The 16,939-nt window shown below is 42.1% G+C and overlaps 1 protein-coding gene across 1 annotated transcript in view; it reads left to right on the top strand.

Moving 5' to 3' along the window:
• Positions 1-16,939, top strand: part of zmp:0000001236 (mastermind-like protein 2) — a 32,832-nt gene that overhangs the window by 1,535 nt on the left and 14,358 nt on the right. The window lies entirely within an intron of this gene.

Raw genomic sequence — 16,939 nt, 5'->3', positions numbered from 1 at the left:
CAATGGCACAACAACATAAACTGTTGGTTCCTGCTCTTGCTGATGTAGAGGGGGAGGGGGTGGGGGGCTTGAAGCAAATGGAATGGTACAGGAGCACAGAAGTGCTTTGCAAAGCAATCCATTCAGAGGAAATTGTTTTGGGGTCATGGGGATGTTTTGCATTTAGCACAAACCATGTCAGCATCTCTCTTCTGTGCAGCTGATCCAAACAGATGCTTTCTGCGGCTTTTTCACTCCATTTGATATGTGCTGCGCTCTCATTGTGCTGCACAGACATGTCAGTTTGCTTTGTGTTGCGTGTATTACCTAAATTCTCAAGAGGATGCCACCCGCCATTGAACAGGGTTTCTCAAAGTCTTTTTGTTTTGTCTGTGAGGGGTGCCAACTGTATCACGTCAGGGGAGACGTGGCCTTATTTGGAGAATCTTCAGAGAAAAGGTTATTGTGAATAAAGGACAGTATAGTTTTTGGATATTGTCCCTGAACAACAGACATAAGGTAGGGACACAGCAGGGCGTTCTGTGTGCCTGCTGCTGCTGATAGGACAAGCTTCCTGTTAAGGGCACAGCTAGTCAGATGGGAGATTTATTTAGTTGTTTTCTTTCATTGGACATGAGGGAGTTCAGCATCCAGACTATGAATTATTTCCCAAGCAGCGTTTCAATATGATGCCAAAAGGGTGAGAGCTCGCAGATGTTCCCGCTCTCGATTTGCTGAAGATGCTGGATGGAAAAATAAACAATGTAAAAAATGTTTTTCCAGTAAAGCCATAGAAGAGGCAACGATGATTTTTTCCATCAGCTCATTCATTGTCATCACAGGAATTGTGCAGTATAGCCTCCACATGTCATGATTTTCACATACAGGAAAAGTCTCTTTTTCCATGATTCACAGCGCTAATATGAAAAGCAGTTCAGCGTCTGTGCTTTCCACATATTTAGTTGTCATGCTCTCTGGTGCAGTACAGCCCTGGAACATGATGATGGGAGGCAAGGCACAACATTAAGGGTTATATTGACTGTCTAAAAAAGGTCAGGGAACATCATTACCATGTGCCGTTTCATATGTACTGATGTTGACTCTGGAGTAGCGTGTTCTACATAAAACTGATGACTGCAGCAAGATGGTGAGGAGGAAATGAGATCCTGGCGTACATGTTTTTGTCAACCCTGAGGTTAATAATTTGTTCACAATTTGTGATGATTGGGTAAAGCACACCAGCAGCAATTGCAGAAATCCCCCTTTTTACACATTTATACAGCATCTTTCCAGCAGTTATTTCTTGAATGTATTCGAAACAAACCAAATAACTTGCATCTAAATATGATATATATATATACATATATATCTCTAGCTTTAAATGGAGTATGACTTGTGTTTCAGATACTTCCTGGGGTGCAGTTGTACTTTACTATACTACATTCTTCTGAATTAAAGAGGTTTCTACAATGGACACATCTGTGCATGTTATTGACTGTTCACATTGGAATTTATGCTGGAAATGTACACCAAGCGAGGGGCAAACAACACAATGGATTATGACTGGCTGGGAGCACAGAGTGAGCAGCACTTAACAACGGTGCTCATTGAGACCAGATTAACAAAGGATATTCTTTTAGATGAAATTGGAGAAATGGGAAAGAAGAAAGACGAGAGCTTACTTATCTGACGACTCAGGAAAATGATTTCCCATAATGCCCACGTGAACTCGTCGAAAGCCTTTTGGATATTTATGGGTTCATAGATTAGGTTTCTTTCTTCTTTTTTTTTTTTACAAAACTTTTTTTCAATCTTTCCCTTCATACCTATATCAGTGGATACATTCAGCTCAGAAAATGGGTCAGGATAGAGCTTACAACACATTAGCCCCGTGTTCCAATGTACAGATGTAAAGTTTCATCAGATCAGCATTAGTCAGCTGTCTTTCATTGCCTATCAACGAGTACACAAACTAAAGGCTTGACAACCAATGATACAGACCCGCTGCATGTTGCATGCCATGCACTGTCATGCCCTATTATCAGGCCTTTGACAAATGGCTCACTAAGCACCTTCTTGAAAGATGCGCTGACCATGAAACTGTCTGAACCACAAGGCCCCCATATAAATGTTTAGAGCCACTGAATACATTTCCTGCACGTGTTTACTTAATGTCAAACCGGCCTTGAAAAGGCAGTAGGCGATGGATGCCCGGTGATTAACAGCCCTGTGTGCACTGCACTGGGAGGATTTTGTTATAACCCAATCTTGTTCTAGTGACAGATCCGAGAACTATAGGCCTCGAGCAGCATGCGCTCGCAGGGAAAGTGCTTTGTATATACACACACAGGGTGTGCAATCAGCAGGAATGTGCAGGGCAACAAGTACACACTATTTACAATAAAAAGCTGATGTGTTTGCCTGTTGTGTTTTCCCACTTGCAACTCCGCGTGTATCACGCAGAGGCAGCGCTGGTCAGCTCGTTGTCTAAAACAGAAATCGCTTAACCCGCAACACCCCCGCTTAAAAAATCTGGACAAATAACTTTGTCTCTGTAATCCTCTCCTCTCTCCTTGTGTTTCCTGTCACCATCTACTGTGAGTGTCCCTGAGGAGGCACAGTGCCCAAATACTCTTCACGCGTTATGTGTTTGGTACAATTGCAGGATCCTGTATAAAAGGTCAGCATTGGGTTCAGGGCCTCCACCAATTCAATTCAGTTTATTTTATATAGCCCAATATCACAAATGACAAATTTGCCTCAGAGGGCTTTACAATCCGTACACATCGACATCCCTGTCCCAGGACCTCACATCGGATCAGGAAAAACTCCCAAGAAATAGTAAAAACCCTTTCACAGGGAAAGAAACCTTCAGGAGAGCAACAGAGGAGGATCCCTCTCTACCAAAAGGTTGCACGATTAATCTGATGGGTTGCAATATTATTAAGAGGGTAGGAAAGCATAAAACAAAACAAAAGTTGTTTTTTCAGACTTTGCTCTAACTTAAGCCTTCTTTGTTATTTTGATATTCCCATTTTCTGGACTTTTAGAAATGATTAAAATGACTTGGATGGACAGTGCCGGGGTCTCAGTTTGTCATTACGTCATTTGGTCAAAAACCCAAAAGGTCTGCAGAATACGGTCATTCAAGACAAATGTCTAGAATTACCCTTTTACTTTCGTAGTGATTCATTATGTTTTATTTTTTGTATGCATCGCATCCTGTACAGCACACTTTTTGTGAGACCCCTTTTTGTATTTACATGTCAAGTACATGTTCAGCCAACATGACAATGAAGCTGAATCGTCACACCTCTTAATTCAGTGGATCAGAACGGTGGATTGACAGCCTGCTCAAATAGCATGGAGAAAAATAAATGCCCTGTTCCTCTCTCGTGGTCATGTATGATGGATGAAGAGTGTGTGGGGTGGGGTGTGCACTGTAAGTGCTTCCTGGCATACCCTGTTTGGCTGTTGAACCGCCTGAATCGGAGCTGCCGGTGGTCTGATCCCAGTCTGGCTCGGCTGAGATGTGAAATAATTAGCCCAGGTCTATGGGGGCCACCCACAGTGAAGCCCACGTCTTTACCCAGCCCGTGGATGAAGCAGGGATCCATGTTCATCCCACAGATCACTCCCATGTTGTCATGGGAATGAGAGTTTTTTTTCTTTTCGGGCTGTCTGGCTGTTAGTCGTTCTGGATGCTGAATTACTTTAAGTCTTTGCCGTTGGTGCTGTTTTATTGACAGTACGGCTACTCTGTAAGCCTGATGTGATTAAGCGTGTCCCTTTTGTATAGACAGTAGCTGTGAGCTGAGTCGTGCAGCTCATAGTGCTCTGATTAAAAGACATTAAGATAGGACTTCATATACTGTAGTAAAGCCATCTGTTAATCTCCTCCTTCTATTTGGGATTAGTGCTCATTCCAAGATGGACTTTAAACACAGCTGCAATCCAATTCTACTTATGCATAGTGCACTTTGTAGGTGTGGAAGATGTATTGAAACTGTCCTGTCATCTAAATGTGTTCTTTTTTTAAAGCAAAAAACACATGCACTTTGAAAGCAATAAATGTGTGATAGTTTGACAATTAGCAGTTTCATCAAGAGTGTGTTTATTCACCATTTCACAGTGTAACAATATAATACTTCTTAATACAAATGCTACAAACCTGTCTGATTTTTAGACTTAAGTAAGTGTACACAAATACCTTCTGACATGAGAGCAGAGTACACAATGGCATTGGGTTTAGGAGTTATTAGTCAAGCAGTAAAAAATTTCCGATTCGAATAGTATTATGACTCCGTGTCGTGTCTCTTCTGATCGACGACGCATAAACAGCAGGAATCATCATTACATTTTGTTCAGGGACACATGGCAGCGGCTTTTTAACTGATTCGCATCAGCCAGATTTACTGACTCGTGGAATAAAAGTGAGGGCCGGCCATGTAACATTATGTTCTGGACATTCCACAGACGTATCCGATGGCAGTTCGTAAACTTTTAGCACCAACGAGATCTGCGCGAGCACAGCTTGTCTTTGAGGAAGGGGGAAGTAGTCGGTTAATATCGCACACAAAGCAAACGCTGTGCCTCGTCCGTGTCCAGGAAATTGCTGCCTCTAGACGACCGTTGTTTGGACAGTATGTTGATTCTGACTTGGTTAATGGCTGCAGTATCATCTTCGGGCTAAATCGTGCATGAAATGAATGTCCCTATTCCCCAGTAAACATAGTTTTATGATAACATCAGCATACATGTGTTTTAAACAACTAAGGCATACATTCTGTGTTGGTGATTGCTATGTCCTCGAGGGAAAGCGCGGCACCGGCTTCTCATTTGGTCGTCAACCCAGCCGCCAAACAAAGTTCACTCAGTGTCATTTCTCAGAGTAGCTTCATTTTTCAATCCCTTTTTGAGTTATTTATTGTAGTTACTGAATATATTATAGACACTGAGGTTACAATCTGATAAACTGCAAGCTTTTAATATTCAGTGTCATCATGGCATACGTCTGCACCTTCTACAAATCATTACTTCTAGTATGATGGTGTCCCAAAATGAAACTGTCGGTTTTGTGTTGGTTTTTTTCTTCATTTTGAAGCCATCTTTTGTGCTAAGCAGTCATAGCGGCTCTCTTTTCCGTGTGCGTCCAGCAAATGGTAACCCAGTTCCAAACATTGTTCCAAGGGTTGTGTTGCCAGAAAACATGTATCACTTCCTGTGCTCCAGTGGATTTTCCTAGAAAAAACGGAGACATTATTTACAGTAAAAGCTTTCATGAGCTCAGTGTAATATTTATATCAGTGAATGATGGAGAACAATGAAACGCAGAGTAAAGGTTTAGTGATGGGCACTTATGATTATGCTGTTTTAGTAATTATGTAATACTGGGGAAGCATAAAGGTTCCTTTAATTCAATTCAGTTTATTTTTGTATTGCCCAGAATTACAAATTTGCCTCAGTGCGCTTTACAATCTGTACACATGACATCCCTGTCCCAAGAATACATCGGATCAGGAAAAACTCCCCAAAACACAGAAAAAGAACTTTCACAGGGAAAAAGGGAAGAAACCTTCAGGAGAACAACAGAGGAGGATCTGTCTCCAGGATGGACAGAAGCAATAGATGTGTACAGATGAACAGCGTTACAGCGTTATGACAGACGAGGCTCCGCAAATGCAGAAGCAGCAGTAACGTGCCGACACGCTGCTCTGTGAATCTGGGACATCTCTGTACCTGGCAAGGTTTTCATCGCCTTCTCCTCCTGAAATGAGCACACATTCGGTTTTTTTCAGGACTAATTTAGATTTTGTGAGCAAGTTTTATGATTCCAAAAAAACATGCAGTTAAAAAAAAAGAACACAATAAGAAAACAAAGAAACATATGAATTGGGGAAGACCAAACGCTTAAAGACACCCAGCAGGGCAGTGAGGATGCGTGTTCAATCAAAGGCATTCATCGATCATCTGTTCCACAATATGTCTAGTTGTGATATCTTTAAATAAAAAAAGCCTTTTCCTCCTCCCACTCACCCACCCTCCCACCATCACACACACACATATTCGTGGAAACCCTGCTGCACACACCTTATGTTTTATTCAGCAGCCTATGGGAAGGCTGTATCTGTCTTTGAAGAGGGCTGCCGAAATCATGTCGTAAACCCGTCTCCTCCTCAGTCTTCAAGGGCTGATACATTATAAGTGTGTACATGCTCAGAGGAACATAGACCTGTCTGAGAGTCCAGGTGGGCCGGGTCCGCTCTGCTGCTGTATGATGTATATAACAGCCAGGTCTTTTGGGTAAATTTAGCCTATAGTCGTACTGGAGCGGCTGCCCGTCTCGGGTTAAAAGCCTTTCCTCCAGAGACATCTGGTAGAAGACCTTGGCTTTGGTCCGCGGCCTCTAGCAGAGCTCGCAAGGTAACAGCTTTCCCTTCATACACAGCGTTAACGTTGTAGAAAACACACGATCAGCATCAACCTTGCAACATCTCCTCCCTGGTGGTGCCGGTTGCGTTGTTTTTCTGTCTACTCTGCTAATTTACACCCAGTGCAGTAAAGCATAACAGGTCAGGAATCTGAGTTTGGCGTTTTGTATTCTTGCATGATTTGAAAGGGCAAGTATAATGTGATGCGTCTCGTGCTGAAACGGTTAAATCATTTATCATATAGGTGATCAATAGAACAATTGTCTACAGTAATTTTAATAACAGTTCAAGTTATTGATCAAGCAAAAGTACGAAACAAATCGATTTGTTTTATCTTCGCTAATGTGAGAATTTGCTGCTATTCTCAGTGGGATGTTATTGGAAATGGAATGTTTTGTGGTTTTGGACTGTTGGGTGGAAAAAACTATTTTAGGATGTCTTCTCTTGGAAACTGGGATGGACAAAGTACTTTCTGACAATTTGTATCACCACTTGATGATTGAGTTCAGTTACATTTTTATTTGGTAGATTGCAACCAACTGAATACCTGCTCTGTACGTAATATCAATCAGCATTATCACACCAACACTTGGTTTCACATGATTGTACACTAAGGAAAACAAAATTATGAATATTATATTACATATCCGTGAATAGACCCCGCAAAATACTACACACTGGCCCCTTTTAATTGAAAAAACATCTGCGCATGGGCCTATAAGAAAATACAAGCTACTTGGAGCCATACACTCGCCTAATAATAACACTTTTTAGACAATAGACTCTTGTGACTGTGCGTGGAAACTCGATTCATGTTTTGAATATGAATTACCCCACTATTCAGCGTTTCATCCAAGGGAACATTTCACTGGGTTGAAATACCTCAGTTCCCAAAGGGGTTGGATTAGAGAGTCCCCACTGTATCCCTTTGTTGTTGATTTGTGCTTTCAGCATGCTTCCCGTTGTTGCCGGCACTTTGTTTGAATTTCAAGCAATATGTGGACCTCGAGACAAAAACTCTCATCCGTGCCACCGAAATCAACATGGATTTGTTGGACATATTAGGGCTTCATACTAGCTATTTAATCCATTTGACTGAGGAAGCATGTTTTATTTGTTATGGCTTTTCATCATCTGGAAATTAGATACAAATATATGTGAAGCTCAGGGGCAACCACTTAGCAATAAGGCCCATGTTTATGTACCATCTATACCTTCAGAGAGGCCTTGTAGAGGTCGCCACTCGTGCCTGATGTGATTTCTTCTGCTGGGAGAGCTCTTTGAGGTTGTTCCTGCTTGACGTAATTGTGTGTGGGGGGGAAAGGGAGAGGGAGAGAAGGAGGGAGGAGTGTATGGTAGTGCCTTGGAGTGTCTTTCCACAAGTGCTTTGCTGTAACTGGAACCCTGTGGGAACGAGCATATTCAGGTGTATTTTATTTGCAGGGCATGCAAGGTGACTTCAGGTGACAAGCTGCACGCAAAATTAAATAAAAGAGGTTTTCATATATTCGGCATTCAGTTTGTGCACAAACTCAACAGCACTAGAAGTTCTGTCTGAGTGACGACTTTTGTGTGATGCCGATTTAAACAAGACCGTATCTATGGCTGTTCTCAAACTTATCTGACGATCAACTACCTAATATATGTCGGCGTTTCCTGGACTTGTTGTAAACAGATCTGAATATCACAGCTGCCACTGGGTGTTGGACGTGTTGGCCCGTTAACAAAACGTCTTCACCATCAGCTTGCTGGAATGCTTCACTCCAGCCCGGCTTTAACGGGTTCACAAAACAGATTTATTTTTCGGACAACACCATTCCAAGCCGAGTGCGAGCAGCCATCTCGATTCCTCCGCTGAGGAACAATTGGGTTCAGAGCCAAGCAGCTTTCTTTGTGGGACTTCAAACAGATGGTTCTCCCCAGGGTCATTACCCCGCTCAGGAAATGAGAAAGTGGGATCCTGATGTCACTGGCAAACCCCTTTGCACAGAATTCCGGGTTAAACTGGAAGTGGGGAGGGGAGAGCCATGCCAGATCAGAGTTCAGACATGTTTACATTACAGCTCAGGGTATTTCTCAGAGCCTGCTGGAGTTCCCAGGCTCCAGAGTGCTGAAAAGAGGCACAACATTCACTTTCTCTTCTCTTCTCTCCCTCCCGCTCCTGTTTTCTGGGGTCAAAGTCATAGTTCAACACCATTTGCATAGTGGTAATGTTCGCTTCTTTACTACAGTTGTCCTGGGGGGGGGGGGATTATTATAGATGTGAAATATATGAGGCGATATTCACAACTTCTGTTGACACATAATGTGTGCCTGTCTGAAACAATGCTGATGACATTGTTTGAGAAATTAATGTCAGGACCTAATGGAAGAAATCCAGTAAACGTTGATACAGTTCCTCTGTCTCTAGTCCTTGACATTTCCTTTTTTTTCCGTCATCCTCTTTTTCCTCCGAAGGAAGAGTGTTTTTAATATGCATACACCCTTTCTTTGTCTCAGCAGTGACAATAAAGACATGTGGTAACGTTGGTTGCTGTCCTATCTTCGAGCAGGAACATTTACATTGGAGCCAAACTAAGACACTGAGCTTATGTTGGAGTTGTATTCAAGATTTGATTATTTCGGAATTGCCAGTTTGATAGTGATTCAGGCTTCTTTTTTCGACAGCTGCCTCATTAAATCAATGTGGTGCAGTGTGGGGGGATTTTCTCCAAGAGCATTGTGGATGGCACCCCTGCCTCGCTCTGCCTTGTGGAAAGGATTTTCCCCCTTTTTTAATTCATTTTTTATTTGCATAGTTTTGGCTTTTGCTTCTATGGTTTGTTAGAGAATATTGTATTCTCCTAGATAATTGCTGATATCTGGGATGGTGGAACATTGCTAAAAAAAGGAGACGGGGTGGGAAAGAAATACGAGTGTTCAGACTGACAGACTTTATTGAAGGGGAAAATAAAGGGAAACTTTGTTCCCTAAACTGTCAGTTGTAAACATCCATTATAATTATCTGTGACCTAGCGTGCTTGCATTGGGTTGTCTGCGCCCACAGTTTTCCAATGCAACAAGGGATTAATAACAACAATAGGGGTGCATTCACTTTTGTCTGATCACTTACCGCTCATTATTTACCTATCGGGCTTGTTGGAGCAAGGCCACTATCATTCCAAATGAGTACAATAATATTAAAGCCAATTTGTGATCAGACCTATTAACTGGAATTTCCTCTTCACGGTTGGAATTTTCCAGGCTGCCCCACCCTTCTGAGTGGGAAAAAAAGCTCCGGGAACGTTTACATCTTTGTCTTTTTGGGGAATTAACATTGTCAGATATGAATGAAGAAAATAGCTGCTGTCCAAACAAATATATAGGCATCTGCCTTCAAAATCCCACAGTTGTCAAATCCCAGCTCTAATGTTTCAGACTGCTAGACCAGCCCGTCTACAGCATCACATCCGGGTCTACGGGAGGAACATAGATGGTCTTGTTTCCTGCCTCGGCTCTGCCCATAAGGCTGGGAAGTGCCAGCTGGAATGTTTGTGTTAGTGCTCTGCTGTGGTGAGGTGTCACGGTGCTGAGTTATGCTTATGGCGCCTGCTCTCCCTCGCCACCTTACCTCGAGGTACACAGACACTGCTGTGGAATCCAGAATTCCGTGAGGTAAAACCCCAGGGACGATCTCTGGTCTTCATCTGCCTCGTCGGATCATCCATGGCGTGGGTTTAATAGGAAGCAGGCATTCATTGAAAGAGGGTCTGCATGATTTGCTGGATATTTTAGTCCAATTCCACCCTCTGTTTATTCTGGCATATGTCGATGAACTATCTGCTTACTGATTTGAGGATTCTGTTTTGATCATAATAATAAAGCTGCCGTTAACGGTCATGCTATTTGTTCTAATATCAAACCAGTGTATGGTATTTTTAAATTCATTTGTACCTGCAGATGTCATAGTGCAGAATGTTGTATTGCCCCCCCACAATTCAAATGAGGCCAACAGCTGATTTAAAAATTCGATGAAGCGTGCATAATGTTATGCAATGTCAGCGCGATGTTGTCTTTTGCGTGACAAGTGAGAGAAATCTGTCTTCCTACCGTGAAAAGATTACGAGCAGAAACATGGAGTCTCACACGGAGATCTGTGCAGCAGACAGTACCAGCGTCTTGCCTGGATGATGAATGAGGGAACGTGTTTGCCTTCTGAGTTTAAGTTTACGTTCTTTCTTCATGCCAGGCAAATTGTTTAAGTTGTGTAAACATAGCTGTAACCATCATCTTGACTTCAAGCTGTGTAATTTGCCTAACATTTGTGGCAGCTCGGGGACTGTGATCCTGAAGTTTAAGTATCAGGCACCGTGGTGTTGTACTGGATTACATAAAGGTGTTTTTCTATGGTTATTAAGTGTATTTAATCTTCAAGGGAAATAACCATATTATTAAAGGGAAGTTCAGGGAGGTGATTACTACTATCTCCGTAAGGGCTTTCATACTCTCCTCCTCATGTAAAAGGCCTCTTTATGCTCTCACTGTATTATATTTAGTCTTCCTAATTTAAATTGTTGTTTTTGACCCATTTACTTAGAAAAACACATCTCAGGTAAAAAATTTAAAAGACTCAAAGTACAATTGTAAATGTAATCCATTTGCTAAAGTGAGGTGTTGAATATTGCCTAGTCTAGAAGATGATAATGAGTCTTAAAGCAATTAAGGAGGTGAATCCTATAATTACACGGGAGCTGCTTTTAAGCGGCCTTGTTGAGTAAATCCAAAAAGAGCATAATGTTTTGAATAAGCTTGTAGAATATAACGTAGCAACTTTTGGGCAAGAACAGATCATATGTGTAGTCTGCTGATCGACCTTTAACCTGAGTGGTCTCCACCAACATCGACTTTGATTAAACGTATGCTTGCTAAGTGCACCCTTAGAACAAACTTGCACCATATCGGAATATATCTGACACAAAGAGGGGAGGTATGTGTCAGGTGTCAAGTGGGGCCTTCCAACGGTCATAAATCAATAGATTATTTAACTCTTCTCCATCAATCAATTTCTCCCTATCAGCTGAGATACCTAAAACACATTTAATCACCCGATGCAAGTACATAGCCAGAGGGAATGGTCCCTGTAATAAGACCCCGTTACATTTATTTGAGCCGACTGGTTATTTTGAATTGATGGCTGACGACCATTAAGCAAGTCGAGGCTCATTCTCCTGCCCCTCTGCTTGCAGAGAACAACTGTGATGCCGCGTTCTTTTCAGAGCCCTTGGTGAGAAAGTGGGGTTATTATGTGTGCGTATGCATGATAACAAGAGGGAGAAAGGCAGTGAAGAGAGCATTCCTTCCTCACTCCCACTCTACACCACCACACCCCCATTGCTACTCACTGCCACCCCACCCCCAGTTTCCTTCCTGTGCTTTTTTTAGAGTCTATTGGAGGTTTTTTCTTTCTTTTTCCCACATCCGGCAACAAAGCCAGCCTTTTTATCCCATAACCTATGCTGTTCTGTGGTTCAGTTTCACACAGGCATGGTCAAATGTGATGCATTAATCGAAGCCCACTCGGTTTCCTAACTTCCCGTCCTTGTTCACTTCCCTTGACAGATTGCTTAGGGAGTTGAAAGGGTGGGAAGGGGTGGAGGAGTGTGGGGGGTGTCCTTGAAGAGCAAAATGATTGTCGACCATGTACTGTGGAATATTTTCTGTGTACAGTGTCCTGTAACAATGTAAGTTACTATATGAGCTATACAGTGGTTGTCAAATAGGAATTCATAATAATATGCCAAGTATGTCACATTTAATTTCTTTGTTTTTTGTTAGCGCCTCATTGAACTGGCTTGTAACTCTCAAACTCACTTGCATATATCAGGCTGCAGATTCTCCTCGAGGGGGAGTTTTTAGGTGTATAGGAAGGATAGGAGTAGCAGTAGCGGTTTAGACAAAGTTATGCAAATATAAAAAACCTTCATAATAATTGGCCTTGCTTAGGTAAAGGTGTACAAAATGTATTTTTGGACCACGGGGGATTTGTGTTGCATAGCCAGGGTAAGCCACTGGGTACAAATGGGCAGCAAGGCTGAGCGGAAGCACAATATCCAGCTCATGATGGTTGCCCCTTATATGCAAACAGTGACGTTTATTTTTTAACACATGCACCACCTAGAGGTGAGGGTTAGAACGCAGTGGTTATGTGTCTCAGTGCTATATCCGCAGGTCTTTAACTGATCTTGTGGCCATGAGATGAGACGCTTGGTGTCACATGCGTTACATCAATAACACCCTTTGTCCTCGTTTGAGTAAAATTAGCGGTGATACAGTATTTGTTTATTTATATTGTAACAAGAGGGCTTTTTAAACATTAATTTAAATGAAACTCTGCCCTAAAGAATATAGAATACATAAATGTATTTGTCCAAATATTCTTTTCACTAGTTACAACATTAAACCAGAATACCTTTTCAAAGGACTGACTAAAATGATGACACCTGATGTTTATCAGCGTTTGTCCTCATTGTCATTCCCAGTGAATTAATTCCCTTGGTGAGAGGGAATTCTCCCCCTCTATTATGCTGCCTCGGCTGAGTTTGAATCACCAAGCTCATCTGTTTTGGCTGAAGTAGTCAAAGCGAGGGAGAAAAGAAACCAGCTGTCTAGTCAGTGAAGAGACGTCTTGCCAGTTGAGCTGTGAAATCCACACAAGCGAGCAGGATTATCTCTTCCACCTCGACCAAATATCATAATTTGCTGGGATGGAAATGCAGATAGTTCCATATGTGCAACCTTGACCTAATATGGTAAAATTTAATGTGGCGGCGTTCTGTATACTGTAATGAGTACACTCATTGACACTAAAGGTAGGTATTTATTTTTGTTAGAACGGTAACAGCATACTGAGGTAACTCATCCAATGCTGCATTTTATACTGAAATATTGCACTTTAACTTGCTCAGCCTCCGATAACGACATTATGTGAGCTGGGGAACTGGAAGTGAGGTATTGATTAGCTTGTATTTCTACTTCCCAAAATAATTTCTCCAATTTGTACCATCGCAGTCTGTCAGTTTATCTTTCTCGACAGCCTCCGTCCGGTTAGGTTATTGTTGTTCTGCAGACCGGGCGGAGGGAGCATGACTAGAATCTGAGCTTCCCTCTTTGGCAGTTGCTGTGACGATTGCCACATGGATGTGAATCTCTTGTCTCTGCAGTTTTCTCTGCTGTGTTTTCAGAGTTCACTGTCAATTAAGTTGTCATAGCAAGCATACATACAAGGGACTTAAATATGTATTTGTTTTAAACAAATTTACCAAGTTGTTTTTCATGTAACTCAGTTGAAGTCAAAACATTATTATAATTTAGTTATGAAGAATTTTGTCAGCAGCTGTAGTATTTGAAACTACTGACAAATGAACACTATTTCTAAAACGACAAACTAATTGTTTCTTTGACCAGATGCCACTGTAGGTACAGGGGACCTGCTTTTAATGGCTATGGACTATTTTGGGATGAGATAGGAGGCTTAGGGGATAATTTCTTACCACAAGTGTCTATCAGCACAAAGCTCTTAATCAGGTTGAGATCACAACGGTTGCTTCGTGTTTCCCTCAGCTTTGATTTAATGGCAATGAGCACTTCATGGGAAAGTTTTTTTTCTTCCACTTGGACAGATTACCTGAGAGCTGTGTCTCTCTCACCAGCTGCGACATGTAAAAAGACCTAAAGCGTTGAGTCACATGCCCCCTACGACAAACACAAGTGCTGACTGCAGGTAGAAACTTGCTCAGAGACGCAGGCTGCTGCACCTTCAACTCTCCCTGCCACTGAGAGCCACCGCTTGCCCAGACAGCTCAGTACCTGCAGGGCTCTATGGGATGGAATTAAATGCCTTTTTTTTTTTTTTTTACTGTACAGGATAATCCATATTTGACCTTTTTAAATAAAAAAATTCTAAATGTGGAAGCGGTAAAACAAGATTCCTGTTGCCTTTTTAAACACAATGATAACATGGTGTTTAGATAGTTTCTCTCTGTACACAGGAATTGACAAACTACAACTTAAAGCTGTACAAATCAATGTCTTCACCACGAGCGGGCCGGACTGACCAGACTCGTTTGTTAAACGGCGTACCTGCTGTACATATAATGACTGTACAAAATAATTCAAGAAATGCAGGTAGTGGACTGTATGATTTAAAACCAAGAAATCATGAAAAGTATGACCTCATCCCAACATTTAGCCAGCAGTGTTCAAAGTTATCATTCTGACTCCTGTAAGTTTCACTTTCTTGTGGTAGTCAAACTTGATCCTAAGACTTTTCGCCCGGTCTCAACAGAATCAAGACCAGTTGTTTTTTAGGCCACAGCTACCCAGAATCAAGGCCAACAGTTTTTAGTTTGACTGAATTATTTGTTTTCCATGGAAGATGATATCTTACTAATATCTAACATATATCAGGATCATGTCATGTTTTGTTTTTTGTCCTCCTGGGAAATGTCAGGCTGATGATACATTTTTTGAGATCACATATTTTCTGCACTATGATCCCCAATGCTCCCCTCCCCCACCTCCATGACACACACTTTTTCCTTGGTTGGAGCCTGTGAGAGCGTTGCAGTGTTTTCTGTGTCCGTCTCTGCCAGCACCGGTCTACACAGACCTTATTTGGAATGTCGGCACTGATAGGAGTGGGAGTCAAACAAAGCTTCCCACTCATTTATTTTCTCTTCTTACTTTCTAGCTGCAGCAGTCCATTTCCAAACCGATCTAGCAGAGGATTCTTTCAGAGCACGAGTGCAGATTAGTGGGACTGCTCGCCTGTCTAGTGTGTGTAATTTAAGTGAAAGCTGCGAGAGATGACAAAACTCAACAAGTATCCCCTTTTCAACTATTGGATTTTTTTCAAGCTTTCTTCACTGAAGCGGTTTAAAACACTAAATGTGTGTCTCTCTCTCTCCTCCCCCTCCCCCACCCCATCCCCTCTAAAAGCATGAGGCTTATTGAGACCTGGCTGAGTGAAGCAGCATTAGCACAGCATTAACCACTCAGCCCAGGTTTCCCACGGGATATAAAATGGATCCTTGTTTCACTGGGAAATCGCCACAGCAATGCTGCTAAAGAGCACTTTGCTGCAATCACATCAGACATCGAGGCATATTGTTTCCTGATTTGGAACTGCAGGCGCTGTGTTCGAAAGGGGGCTTGGAGGAATTCTCAATTAAAATAGCTGAGGGATACGAAATATAGTCTCATCAATATTTGCTCCAGATCTTAAAACAAGGCACACTAGTTGGCTGCTTCGCATAAGCCGGTGAAGCTCGTTGTTGGGTTTTTTTCTTTCTAGTGGCCAGAGTTATGGCTGAACTGGCTCAGGACTGTGTTGCTCAACTCAGCAGTGGCACTGTTGGCTCTCACCGTGCTGCAGCTGCATGCTGAAGAGCAGCCAGATGTTTGAGATGGTGAAATGAGCCGAGCGAGCAGGAAACGGCTCTGCATGCCATAGGAATCGTCTATGAAAACAGGAAGGGAACTTGTTCCCTGCTTATGGGCCTTTTCCTGTGGCATGACCGGAGGCAGGCCTTGTGTTTGACGGTTGCTGGGAAAAAGGTACTTGTGGTTGTATGGCAAAGGCCTTTTAAGGGTACAAACATTTCCGGAGAGCGTCAGACCTGTTTAACAAGGGATTTGTTTTCAGAGAAGCTGAAATCCGATTTCTCTACTTTCTCATGTATTAGTTTCACCTCTCTAGTTGTTACTGGTTTGTGTATAGACAACAACAAACAATAACTATGGAACTTAATGTGTTCATGAACCAATGTCATATCTCTCCAGGCTGTCCAAAGACTCATGATTCAGTGCCAGTATTATTCTGGTGTAATTTCTTTAATGTAATGAATAACTAATCCTAACATGTAAGATTGCTAACTTGAGGATTTAGTTGAATCTTTTCATACTCCCAGTAACCTCTGGTGTCTGCACGAATTGTCAAATCCGTAAGCTTTTGCTGTTAGGCATCTTTTTAACGTTCTGATATGTTCAGCGTCCCGCATCCTCAAGCCTGAAGATAGTTTACCTCTAGCCTTCTACATTTTTTTGGACACAGAACACATACAGTATACCAATTTTTTCATTACAGATGCATCGTGTCCTTTTATTTTTAGTGCGCAGCGTACAGCACTTTAGATGTGGATGGGAAATAGTTCAGAGCTCAAAGGGTGTTTAAGCATGTTTTGCCACTAAATTAGACCCTACAATAACAGCTTAGCCTATATTGCTGTAGGAAGTCATAAGATGTATCAGTGATGAGCTGTGTCCTTGGTAAATGGCGGGACATCTTCCTGTCGTACACCTTTCTCTCTCTCTCTCTCTCTCTCTCTACCAATGACAGAGGTGGTAGGCAGAAAGAATATGCTGTGAATAAAGATCAGGATGTGGCAGTTAAATCAAATGTGCTCAGTGACCAGTGAATTTGAAAGCATCCTGTATTTTCCGACATAAAATCATTTACCAAAAGGGTCCCTTCTACTCTGGAAGCTATGCGT

The sequence above is a fragment of the Pseudoliparis swirei genome, chromosome 20, assembly GCF_029220125.1.
Source record: "Pseudoliparis swirei isolate HS2019 ecotype Mariana Trench chromosome 20, NWPU_hadal_v1, whole genome shotgun sequence".
Lineage (NCBI taxonomy): Eukaryota > Metazoa > Chordata > Actinopteri > Perciformes > Liparidae > Pseudoliparis > Pseudoliparis swirei.
Note: the sequence above shows the minus strand (reverse complement) of the source record. Positions and strands in the feature narration are given on the sequence as shown.